Genomic DNA, 13279 nt, shown 5'->3' on the forward strand with positions numbered 1-13279 from the left:
TGGCATTATTTCATTATTTTTATGGCTGAGTAATATTCCATTCTATATATGTATCACATCTTTATCCATTCATCTGTTGATGGATATTTAGGTAGCTTCTGGCTACTGTAAATAATGTTTCAATGAACACTGGGGTGCATGTATCTTTTTGAATTATAATTTTCTTTGGGTATATGCCCAGGAGTGTGATTGCATGATCATACAGCAACTGTATTTTTAGTTTTTTGAGGAATCTCCACACTGTTCGTCCTAGTGACTGTACCGATTTACATTCCCACAAATAGTGTAGTAGGGTTCCCTTTTCTTCACATTCTATCCAGCATTTGTTATTTGTCAACATTTTGATGATGGCCATTCTGGCTGATGTGATACCTCAATTTAGTTTTGATTTGCATTTCTCTAATGATGGTAATTATGTGAGGTGAGGATTGTTAACTAATGTTTTTGTGGTAAGCATTTCATAATATTTATGTGTTTTACATCATCACACTGTACACTTTATGAGATAAAGCATATGACTACCTCATAATGTACACTTTCAGTTCAGTTCAGTCACTCAGTTGCGTCTAACTCTTTGCGATCCCATGAATTGCAGCACACCAGGCCTCCCTGTCCATCACCAACTCCTGGATTTCACTCAGACTCATGTCCATCGAGTCAGTGATGCCATCCAGCCATCTCATCCTCTGTCGTCCCCTTCTCCTCCTGCCCCAAATCCCCCCCAGCATCAGAGTCTTTTCCAATGAGTCAACTCTTCACATGAGGTGGCCAAAGTACTGGAGTTTCAGCCTTAGCATCATTCCTTCCAAAGAAATCCCAGGGCTGATCTCCTTCAGAATGGACTGGTTAGATCTTGCAGTCCAAGGGATTCTCAAGAGTCTTCTCCAACACCACAGTTCAAAAGCATCAATTCTTTGATGCTCAGCCTTCTTCACAGTCCAACTCTCACATCCATACATGACAACAGGAAAAACCATAGCCTTGACTAGACGGACCTTTGTTGGCAAAGTAATGTCTCTGCTTTTGAATATGCTATCTAGGTTGGACCTAACTTTCCTTCCAAGGAGTAAGCGTCTTTTAATTTCATGGCTGCAGTCACCATCTGCAGTGATTTTGGAGCCCCCCAAAATAAAGTCTGACACTGTTTCCCCATCTATTTCCAATGAAGTGATGGGACTGGATGCCATGATCTTCATTTTCTGAATGTTGAGCTTTAAGCCAACTTTTTCACTCTCTACTTCCACATTCATCAAGAGGCTTTTTAGTTCCTCTTCACTTTAAACATACACAATGTTCTGTGTCAGTTATATATCAATAAAGCTAGAAAAAAAGAAAGATAAACTCAGGACCTTTGTGGAAGGTGATAAATGTTGAATAAGTATATGAAGAGTTGTTCAGTATTGTTAATCATCATGTAATTGCAAAGTAAAGACACATGATAACAATAAATCCTCATCTGACTGGCTAAATGAAAAGGACTTCACAACATGAAGTGTGGCAAGGGTGCAGAGCAACTAAATACTCAGATACTGCTGGTGAGTGTATGAATTGGTTCAGTCTCACTGGAAATATGTTTGACAGTGTCTACTGAAGCTAAACATATGTATATGCTGTGACCTAGCAATTTTCTTCCTAGGTATATAATCAAACAAAATGACAGCTTATCTGCCAAAACACTTGTACACGAGTGTTCTCCAGATGTATACATAATAGCTTAAATCTGGAAACAACTATTAGTCCATCAACAGTGGAAAAGATAAATACATTTCCCTATATTTGTGTATTTTTATAATTGATGACAGGCAACAATATTGGTTAATTTCCCAGACATGCTGAGTGACAGAGATGTGATGATAAGGACACATGTTGTTTACATGAAATTCAAGAAAATGTGGAATTAATTTATGGTCCTGTATTAGAGGTCAGAGGATATAGTTTTAAACTTTGAGAGAGTATTGACTTGTTGAAACACTAGAAGAGCTTTACAGGATACTTGAAATGTTCTCCATTTTGATCTATATTAAAGCCCCCAACATACAGATATCGTGTATTCATTGAACACACAATTCAAATATTTTATCACACTGGTATATCAATTATTCTTACTGAAAAGGAAAAATATTAGTTCATAATTTTGGTTTTTAAACTGTCATATAACAGGTAAATTTTTGAGGAGAAGGGGATGACAGAGGATAAGAGGTTGGGTGGCATCAACAACATGATGGACATGAGTTTGAGTAAGCTCTGGGAGCTGGTGATGGACAGGGAAGCCTGGAGCACCGCAGTCCATGGGGTCACAAAGAGTTGGACATGACTGAGTGACTGAACTGAACTGAACTCAATACTAAGCACTAATGAGAAAAACAGCATTCTAATGGCAAAATCTTTGCCCTCGATGACTTGACTCTAGTCGATGGAAACAAATATGGATAGGTAAGTGCCTGGAAATACTGTAGGTTTTAAAGAACATATACAGGGTATAGTTCTCTAAAGGGGGAAGTTGGATTATGAAAGACTTCATTAAAGAGGAGACAATTCACTTGTGAAAAATGACTAGATAGATAGTGTGGGCACAGGAGTTGGATGATATTTCCCATAAAGGAAACAATGCAGGTAGAGGCCTAGAGTTCAGGGTTTCATAAATGAATATATGGAGCTAAGGAGCCCAGATTCTAGAGAGCCTGGAATATACTGTTAAGTACTTTGGACACAGTTCCAAAGTCAGGGGAATCATTATGAGATGAAAGCTCATCTCTCATGTGTTCATGGATTTCTTGATTACTAGTATAACCTAAAAGTGAAAAATAATTTTACCAGCAAAATTTTAAAAGTTTTTATTGTTCATTTGTTTCCTGCCACATGGTAGTCAAATTATACCCTCTGTTCAGAGAAAGGAGGTGTTCCCCAAAATGTCATAATTTCCAAATTACAGTAACTTCCCCTCAATTTCTCTCCTTGACTTTATCATTCTCATGATAAGATTTTAGTGATGTGCAGGGAAGGGGATGGGTTAACGTGTCTGACTGAACAATGACAACACAGTTAAATAAAATTCTGGAATATCCTACCATGTCCATTGTTGATAATCCAAACCAGGACCCCAGGTTGTATGCTCTTTTCTTATGGTTAACAGACTCTAAGCACGGCCACAGATGAAACCTAAATAGATATTCTAATTATGGCACAAAATGAACAAAGAAAAGCAATTATGCAGAAGCAATGACATTTAAATCCTTAAGAACAGAGTCCGCTACTGGGAGGGAGAGGGCAAAGTGTGAATTTTTCTAACATCTTTTATTTCCTTGCTAATTATATTTTCATATTGATATTTAGTAACATTATAGCTCATTCTTTACCTCATGCAGAATGACATGGCTGAAGCTATGTCTCAGATAATTCTGGATTCTTTGCAAAGGATGGATGGCAGTAAGTTAATGTCAGAGGCAAGGTGACCAGTTAAAAGCGTCTTAGAAAATCTTCCTTTAAATTGGCTTAAAATCTGTCTGGCTGTGACTTCCAACAGTACGGTTCTTGATTTGGGGAAAATGGATGGCATCTACTTGTAGTGCATTTTGCTGCAACTGGCAATGCTCTCTTTTCAGTCTAACTCCCTCCTGACACAGTACCCAATCAATATTGCTCTTCTTTTCTCAAGAGTTTATGCTCTGATCTGTTTCATAATCTTATCACTTTGGTTCCTCTAATTTTCTCCCAAGGATTCCCTCTGAACCTGATATATTCTTTTTTGGACAGCAAGTTATCATACTTCCTTTTTTATTTAAATTAATTTATTTTAATTGGAGAATAATTTACAATGTTATGATGGTTTTTGCCATACCTTTTTGAACTACTTATTTTGATTAATGTAAATCCTTACATTGTCATTTTTAACTCATAAATTACATTTTAGGAATTAATTCATCCCTTCCTACCAAGTTTTGAGACCACTCAGAAGTGAGTTGAATAAATATAGTAAGCAATTTCAACTAAATTAAGTAAATTCAAGTAAATGGTCTTTGGAACAGTCTATATTTTTTGTTGACCTTTGTCTCCATTGTTCTTTGTTTTGTTTCCTTCGTAAACTCATTGGATTCCAATGTATAAAATAATTCCTAGGAACACTCATTTTATATTTTGTAGAACATTTGTTTTACATTATTGTGACTTTTGATCAAGATAAACAACTTGTTAGTGTACTCATCTTGGTTGAATGTCAATACCTATAATTTTCTGGGAAGCAAAAGATATTCCACAGTAAGTTTAAGAAATAATATTACTTAGTGGCTTCTGCTTTTTAAAACATATTTCAAAAAAAAAAACTGTATTTGCACATATACTTCCACAGAAGCAGTGCATTTTCCCCAGGAATTATTATATTCATGTTGTCTAAGCTTATTTCGAGAGAAACTTAACGGAGAACCCATTGTCAGTTTTTCATACTGGTAGTTTTGTTATATGTAGGAACGTGCAGTTAGTAACATAGAAAATAAATTTACAGTGTGAAATATCAGTAGTATATTTAATGGTTAATTATATTGTTTGGATGGTAATAAGAAACAGGTTTTGAATTCTCTTTTCTAGGTAATATAGTTGTTACTGTTATCTAATATATATATATATATATTTATTTTTGCTTTTTAAGTCACTATCTGCATATTTGCATTGAAAATATTTTTATATTCCTTCCTTCCTTTCTTGATTGTGTGTGTGTGTGTGTGTGTGTGTGTATGTGTGTTTCTGTGTAGGAGCATTGAGTGAATGTTTATGATAGTAATATAGTATTCACTTTTTTCCCTTCTAGTACTCCCACTACATATCACCCTCTGACAGGCAATTAGTTCCTGTTGTGTAATTAATTATTAAAATCATCTTATTGCATTTTTAAAAACCGGCACACAATATAGTATAAATCACTGTAATTTCTATTCTACTAAAGTGTGTAATGCTATTCTGTCTGAATAAAAAAAAATTTGTCCTTAATGTAAAGGAGATAGATTGTTGTTCCCATGTGAATACTAGTGCAATTTTCTTTAATGTCACATCAGCAAATATTATAGCAATACTATGTCTATATTGGTGAAAAGGTTTGCCTGACTGAAGAAATGTGTATGAAAATTTGGCTCAATAAATATATAAATATTTCCTTAATTTTTCAAGTTTGAAAAATGATCAGTACAGTTACTAGAAGTCCTTATTTTCAGATATCAGGTACAACTTGATCAAAAGTGGAGGTCATCTGACTTAATACCAGAAGTCAGGCTAGTTACTATACAATTAGAAAGGTAAGTTGAGAGAGGTCCTAGGTAGATACACAATCAATAAGAACTTTTCTAGCTCCTGTATTAGGAAGTTTTCTAAGTAACAATACACCTTGATAGTACTGAAACTTACTTAGATACACTTTGTAGTTTGGAGATTTTAACACACTCCTCAGCATTTAACCACTTCCCAGATGAGAAATCAGACAGATCAAATGAATGACTTACAATGGAATGTGAGTTTGGCAAGTGATCAGACATTGTTTAAAGAGAGTCACATCTACTCATCTTTCTTCCCCGCCCTTGAGCAAAAATCCAGATCCAGTGCTGTGATAACTTCTAATTTTTCAAGTGAAAATGAAAGTGTTGATTTTTATGTAAACTCACCTATTTTTTTTTAAGACTGCTCTTTTCCCATGGCATGGTTTAGGAAATCTTGTCATAAATACATAAAAATGTAACAATATATTTGTGGACTCTCAAGTCAATGCTATGGATCTAAATGTTTACCCTTATGCCACTGCCAAACTCTCTTGCTTTAGTACTGTCATTTTGTAGTAAGTTTTGAATTAGGAGGTATGAACACTCTTTGTTCATCCTTTTAAAGTTTGTTTTAGCTGTTCTGGGTTCCTTGTAGAAGGGCTAGAATATGAATATTGTTGTTGTTCAGTCACTAAGTCACATTCGACTCTGCAACTCTATGGACTGCAGAATGCCAGGCTTCCCTGTCCTTCACTATCTCTTGGAGTTTGCTCAAATTCATATCCACTGAGTCAGTGATGCTGTCTAACCATCTCATTCTCTGTTGCCCCCTTCTCCTCTTGCCTTCAATCTTTCCCAGCATCAGGGTTTTTTTCCAATGAGTCTGTTCTTTGCATCAAAGAACTTTCTGATCAAGGTATTGGAGCTTCAGCTTCAGCATGTCTTTCCAGTGAATATTCAGGGTTGATTTCCTTTAGGATTGACTGTTTTTGTCTCCTTGCTGTCCAAGGGACACTCAAGAGTCTTCTCCAGCACCACAATTTCAAAGCATCAATTCTTTCAGCTCTCAGCCTTCATTATGGTCCAACTCTTACATCCATACATGACTACTGGAAAAACCATAGCTTTGACTATACAGAACTTTGTTGGAAAAGTGATGTCTCTGATTTTTAATATGCTGTCTAGGTTATTCATAGCTTTTCTTTCAAGGATCAAGTGTTTTTTAAATTCATATGTTGAAATTCTAAACTTCAGTACCTCAGAATGTAACCATATTTGGAGACAGCCTTTTCACAGAGGTAATTAAATTAAAATGAAGTCATTAGGATGGACCCTAACCCAATATATCTTCCCTGGTGGCTCAGACGGTAAAGCGTCTGCCTACAATGCAGGAGATCCAGGTTCAATCCCTGGGTCAGGAAGATCTCCTGGAGAAGGAAATGGCAATCCACTCCAGTATTCTTGCCTGGAAAATCCCATGGATGGAGGACCCTGGTAGGCTACAGTCCATGGGGTCTCAAAGAGTCGGACACAACTGAGCTGATGTTCCTACAAGAAGAGGGAAGTTGGACACAGAGGGAGGAATAGGTGAAGACACAGAGAAGATGGCCATCCACAAGCCAAGGAGAGAGGCCTGGAATAGATCTTTCCCCCATGGCCCTCAGAAAAACCAATGCAACTGTTTCCTTGATCTCAGACTTCTATTTTCCAGAACTGTGATTTCTCACAGTTTATGTTGTTTAAGTTGTCCTGTCCATGATACTTTGTTGTGGGAGACCAAGCAAATGAATACAAGTGGCAAGATGTATTGCCTTTTCTTAGGCCTGATGTTATGGAAAATGTGTTCAATCTTTTACCAGTAAGTATATGGTGAAAGTGAAAGTGAAGTCGCTCAGTCCTGTCCGACTCTTTGCGACCCATGGACTGTAGCCTATCAGGCTCCTCCATCCATGGGATTTTCCAGGCAAAAGTGCTGGAGTGGATTGCCATTTCCTTCTCCAGAGGATCTTCCTGACCCAGGAATCAAACCCAGGTCTCCCCAATTGCAGGCAGACGCTTTACCGTCTGAGCCACCAGGGGAGCCCAAGCATATGGTGACTTATTTATTTGGGACTTATTTTGGGACTTAATCAAAGGAAAAAAAAAAAAAACGTGACAATGAGGTGGCAGTATTGCTCAATAAGTTTTATTGGGCAAAGTTTAGACAGAATTGCATGAGAGGGGAAATTCCTTAGAGCAGGAGACTGTCCAGAGACAGGAGGGCTTGTTCACCACCCAGAAGAAGAGAGGGCAAAGGATTCTCTTGCAAGAGGGTACTTGGAGAGGGGGCTTATGTGTTTAGGTGATGTTACTCAGTAGCACGGGATTCTGTGTCAGAGAGTTCCAAAGGCTAGTAGTGGTTGTGGTATATTAATAGACACAGGGTTTATTTTACTTATGACCAGCAGATATTGGGTGCAGTTTTGCAGAATATGAAAAGCAGAAAGGCTCTAAATAGCTAAAAATCTTCCTTTTAAAGTTATATTTAAAGCAATTGCATGTGTAAAAATTTGAGTTTGGTACCAGTGGGCTTCCTAACCTGCTATGAAAAACTAAAGAACAAAAGGCAAATATACAGAGGCTATCCTTTACCCACGTATAAAACAAATATGCTAGCTGTGTGTTTTTATAACTAGTCTTAACAAGTTGAGGATGTTTCCTTGTATTTCTAGTATTTGATGGTACTTATGAAACAGACACATGCCAAAAGATTTTTTTAAAAAGCCAGTTTATTTCTCTACACAAACAACTATCTGAAAGAGAAATAAGAAAAGTCATATTTATAAGAGCATCTAGCAATTAAATACTTAAAAATAAATGTAAACAATGAGCTAAAAAGTCTGTACACCTCAAGTTATAACACATTGATGAAAGAAATTGTTGAAGAGACAAGTCCATGGAAAAATGTTCTATGTACATACATCAGAATAATAATATTATTATTAAAATGTCCACACTATCCAAAGACATCTATAGATTCAATGCAATCCCTATCAAAATTCCAATGACATTTTCCACAGAAATAGATACATCAATCCTAAAAATTTTATGAATCACAAAAGTCCCCAAATATCCAGAAGTAATTGTAAGAAAAAATACAGCTGAAGGCATTACATTTTCTGTTTTCAAACTACATAACAAAGGTATAGTAATAAAAAGCCAGTATGGTACTGGCATAAAACAGACACCCAGACCAATGCAACAGAATTTAGAGTACAGAAGTAAATCCACACATATACCATCAACTAACATTTGACAAGAAAGCCAAGAATACTCAACAGGGAAATTATATGGAAAAGGATGAAATTGGACTGATATCTTACACAACATACAAAAATTAACTCTAAGTGGATTAAAGACATGTAAAATCTGAAACCATAAAACTCCTGGAAGGAAACAAGAAAAGGCTTCTTAGCATCAGCGTTGGCAATGATTTTTTGGATATGACACCCAAACTACAAGCAATAAAAGCAGTAAACAAAAAGTGGGATTACATAAAACTATAAAAAGCTTCTGCACAGCAAAGGAAACAACCAAAAAAATTGAAAGGGCAACCTACCAAATGGGAGAAAATGTTTGCAAGCCACATATCTGAGAAGGGGTTAATATCCAAATTATATGAGGAACCAATACAATCCAATAACAGTGAGACAAATAATCTGATTTTAAAATAGGCAAAGATTTGAACAGACATTTTCCCAAACAAGACATACTAATGGTTAGTAGGTGTATTAAAAAAGGTGCCTAACGTCACTAATCTCAGGGAAATGTAAATCAAAACCACAATGAGATATCACCTCACATCTGTTAGATTGGCTATCATCAAAAAGTCAAGAAATAACAAGTGTAGTTGAGGATGAGGAGAAAAGTGGGAATGTAAATTTGTACAGTTACTACAAATAAAGCAATATGGAGGGGCCTCAAAAATTAACGATAAAACTACTGTATGATCCAGAAATCCCACTTCTGGGTGTATACTGGAAGGAAAAGAAAATACTATCTTGAAGGGTTATCTTCAATTCTATGTTCATTGCAGTGATAATAACAATAGCCAAGAAATGGAAACTATGTAAGTATCTGTCAATGGATCAGATCAGATCAGATCAGTCACTCAGTCGTGCCCGACTCTTTGCGACCCCATGAATCGCAGCACACCAGGCCTCCCTGTCCATCACCAACTCCCAGAGTTCACTGAGACTCACGTCCATCGAGTCAGTGATGCCATCCAGCCATCTCATCCTCTGTTGTCCCCTTCTTCTCTTGCCCTCAATCCCTCCCAGCATCAGAGTCTTTTCCAACGAGTCGACTCTTCGCATGAGGTGGCCAAAGTAGATGGATGCATAAAGAAAATGTTGTGTGTGTATACACACACACACACACACACACATATAATGGAATATCTTTCAGCCATAAAACAAGGAAATCCTGACATTTCCTATAACATGAATAAAACTTGAAAGTGTTATACTAAGTGACATAAGTCTAACAGAGAAAACTAAATACTGTATGATTTCACTTATGAGTGGAATCTAAAAATCTGAACTCATAGAAACAGTAGATTGGTGGTTGTCAGGATCTCTGGGATAGGGGAAATGAAGATATATTGCTCAAAGGATACAAACTTTCAGTTATGAATAACTTTGGGGATCTTATGTACAGTATGGTGATTACAGTTAACAATACTGTACTGTATACTCAAAAGCTGCTGAGTAAATCTTAAACTTTCTCACTAGATACATAAACAACAGTTACTTAGTAAGATAATGGATGTGTTAACTAACATTATTGTGGTAATCATTTTGCACTACAGATGTAAACCAAATCATGAAGTTGTATACCTTAAACTTACCCAATGCTGTATGTCAATTACATCTCAATATAGCTGGAAAACATCATAAACTTGGCCTACCTTTTAGGGACAGCCAAATCATGATTGAAACACTCGGAGTTTCCAATCTTTGAGCCTTTCTGTGACTTCAGAAGGGCTCTTCTTGGTTTCTTTTTCTGTTGTTCTCCCTTAAAATTCTAGGTGGAATCTACTGTTTCATTTGTTGGTTACAACCTAGACTTCCATTGTTTTCCTTAATTCCCTTATCTATGAACTTTCCTATGTTGTATGCAAAATAAAGTCAGTTTGCTTAGGAAGAGCTATGGATATCTCTGCTCTTATGTCCTGCTTCTCTACCTGAGCAGAGCCTCGGTACCACTGCACCAGAGAGGGGGCGGGCAAGGACAGTGACTTGCTTCTCCTGAAGTATCCTCTTGGTCTTTGAATGGGGGAACTGAGCTGTGATGGTTAGCCCCTGGTCATTTCACCTTGCTATTCTGGTTTGGAACCTTCACCCTATGAGCAAGACGTAGCTGGGGCTATTGGGTCCAAGTACACTTGGCCTGGGCTTCCCTGGTGGCTCAGTGGTAAAGAAAGCTGCCTGCCAGTGCAGGAGATGTGGGTTTGATCCCTGGGTCAGGAAGATCCTCTGGAGAAGGAAATGGCAACCCACTCCAGTGTTCTTGCCTGGAGAATTCCAAGGACAGAGGAGCCTGGTGGGCTAAAGTCCATGTGGTTGCAAAAAAGTTGGACATGACTTAGAGACTAAACAACAACAGTACTCGGCCCACCTCATCTTGGGTAAAGCTTCTATGTAAATAGAGGCTGATAAGGTGAAGGGAGACCCAGTCTTTTAAGTTACACCAGTAAGAAATAGAAATTCTGCAACACAGAGCCATTGGTGAATGAGAGATTCTTTGGTATCTCTCTTTCAAGGTGCCATCAATTGTAATATTTTAAAATTGTAAGATGACTTAATATTGGATACTTAGAAAAGAGAAACTGTCATATTAAATTTTAGGTTTCAGAAACCTTAAAATATATGGCCCCAAATCAAGTAAGTTAGAAACTGTGAATAATTGAACTCATATTGTGAATATAGAACTCCATATAGTGATTGATTGCATAATTTAGGCAGAATTTTTGTGTCTGGAAATAACTTTGAATTAGGTAAACTTCCTCTGTAATACCCGTATTTCATCTCACAAAGAAATGGTTGCATCTTTGTATTGTGGCTGTTAACAATTATTGCTCAGAATTGCTCACAGTTTTCATGTCTGGGCTTTCAGAGAATTGCAAAGAATGTAAAATACGTCAATCTCTTCCAAAATGCCCTGCAAAGTATCTTTCATCTACTATCTTGAAAAGGGTTTCACCCTGGTCCTTCCCCTCTCCCAATGCAGACAGCTCCTTCATGCTCTGTTTTTCAGAATTTCATGGCTTTGTCTCATGATGAGAGAATAGAAAGTTCTAGATGATGTCCTCTGGCAGATGTCCCCAGTATTATATAATTCAACAAATGATTCTGTAGCACTCACTACTTTATAGTCACTAACTGAATCCTCGTAACAACTCGGAGCAAAGAGTCAGATGTGACTGAAGCGACTTAGCAACAACTTGGGAGTTTAAATTGAGGCATGATTATTATATCATTTTAGAAAGGTGCTATTAGCTGTAGGATGCACAGCTGACAAATGTCAAGGCTGGGCTCTGAACTGGTAAAATCTGGCTTTAGAATCTACCTTATTAACTATTGTAATCTATGAGGAAAAGTAAAGCAAAGGGAGGTGGAGTGAATTGGCCAAAGCTCTCTAAGGGAAGCAGAATTTCCCTCTGTACTCTTGACTCCTTGTCTGGTGTTTCCACACTTCCCCCAGTCTCCCCCACCCCCACTATTAGTTTTTTTCTCTGCTGTAAGGGGCTGCATAAGAGGTTGGAATCCTTTCTGGATGGCCTCCAGTGGAAATCTACTTAACAGTAAAGAGCTAGAGGGAAGCTTGTGTGTATTGGTTCCCAGGGTCTTAAGCTTTATCTTTCCTGCCACTACTGCTCCTGCTTCCATTCCAGCTGGCTCCTCCACCCCTCTTAGATGGCTGCCTTCATTCACCTAGCCACTGAAGAATCACAGCTGTGCCCTCTTTTCATAATCCCCAAAGCTCCCAAACCAATATTCACTTGAACGAGCTTCTATCACTGTACACATACACACCAGAAGCTATTCCTGGGTGAGATGAATGAAATCGTTCTTTGTTGCTATGACAAGTTCACAGGCAGCCAAGATTTCCCTATCCCATTTAGAAATAGAGGCAGGAAGTTACTAACATCTATATAAGTACTGAAAATTAACTGATTTCGTGTGAGATGCCCTTGAGGTACCCAGGCCCTCAGCCAACTTAATTCCCATTGGCCCTCCTCAGTCTCAGTACCTTAGACTTTTTGCCAAAACGGCTTGCCCAGCTGTAAGACCTCATGCTGTGACTAAGATAACTGACTGTATAAATTAGAAGTGGGACCTCTAGCAAGCACAATGAGAGCTAAATAATCTCACAATCTAACAGAATGTTTCACACCTATCTTGCCAAAGTGAGTATTTATCTATGAATGAGGGTACTCTTTAACAGTAAAAACCTCTATTTCTCTATTACCATATTATACTTCTTTTTTTTTTGCCTTTCCACTCATTTAATCATATGGACTCATTGAAAGCAAACGAGAATCAAATAATAAAACTTCATTCTTATTTTTACATCAGGTTGTGAATTTTTACTATATAAGTTTAAACAGGAGTTTAAATTTTTTATTAGAGTATAGTTGATTTACAATTTTGTGTTAGTTTCAGGTATACAGCAAAGTGAATCAATTACATATATATCCACTCTTTTTCAAATTTTTCCATATATACCATTACAGAGTATTTAGTAGAGTTCCCTGTGCTATACAGTAGATTCTTATTATATTATACTTATTTCTTGTTCTCAGAAGGGTTATTCTCTGCTCAAATATTTCCCAGAAGAAAATATGAAGCCAGTAAATATTGCAACCCTCCAAATTTCAACTCAGTGAAATTTCGTATTTCACCATTTTGTCCTCTAAACCTATCAAATCTTAGATTAGGTTCATCCTCAAAAATTGATAGCTCCCTTCCTTGGAAATCTGGCTAGAGAGTTCACTG

At 37.2% G+C, this 13279-nt stretch overlaps 1 protein-coding gene and 1 non-coding gene across 2 annotated transcripts in view; both read left to right on the top strand.

Annotated features, from left to right (window-relative positions):
* Positions 1–13279, top strand: part of LOC139181472 (RNA polymerase II elongation factor ELL2-like) — a 143436-nt gene that overhangs the window by 79101 nt on the left and 51056 nt on the right. The window lies entirely within an intron of this gene.
* TRNAC-ACA (transfer RNA cysteine (anticodon ACA)) lies at positions 6590–6662 on the top strand. Its single transcript has one exon. It is a non-coding gene; the product is annotated as a tRNA-Cys (tRNA).

The sequence above is a fragment of the Bos indicus genome, chromosome X (genome assembly GCF_029378745.1).
Source record: "Bos indicus isolate NIAB-ARS_2022 breed Sahiwal x Tharparkar chromosome X, NIAB-ARS_B.indTharparkar_mat_pri_1.0, whole genome shotgun sequence".
Lineage (NCBI taxonomy): Eukaryota > Metazoa > Chordata > Mammalia > Artiodactyla > Bovidae > Bos > Bos indicus.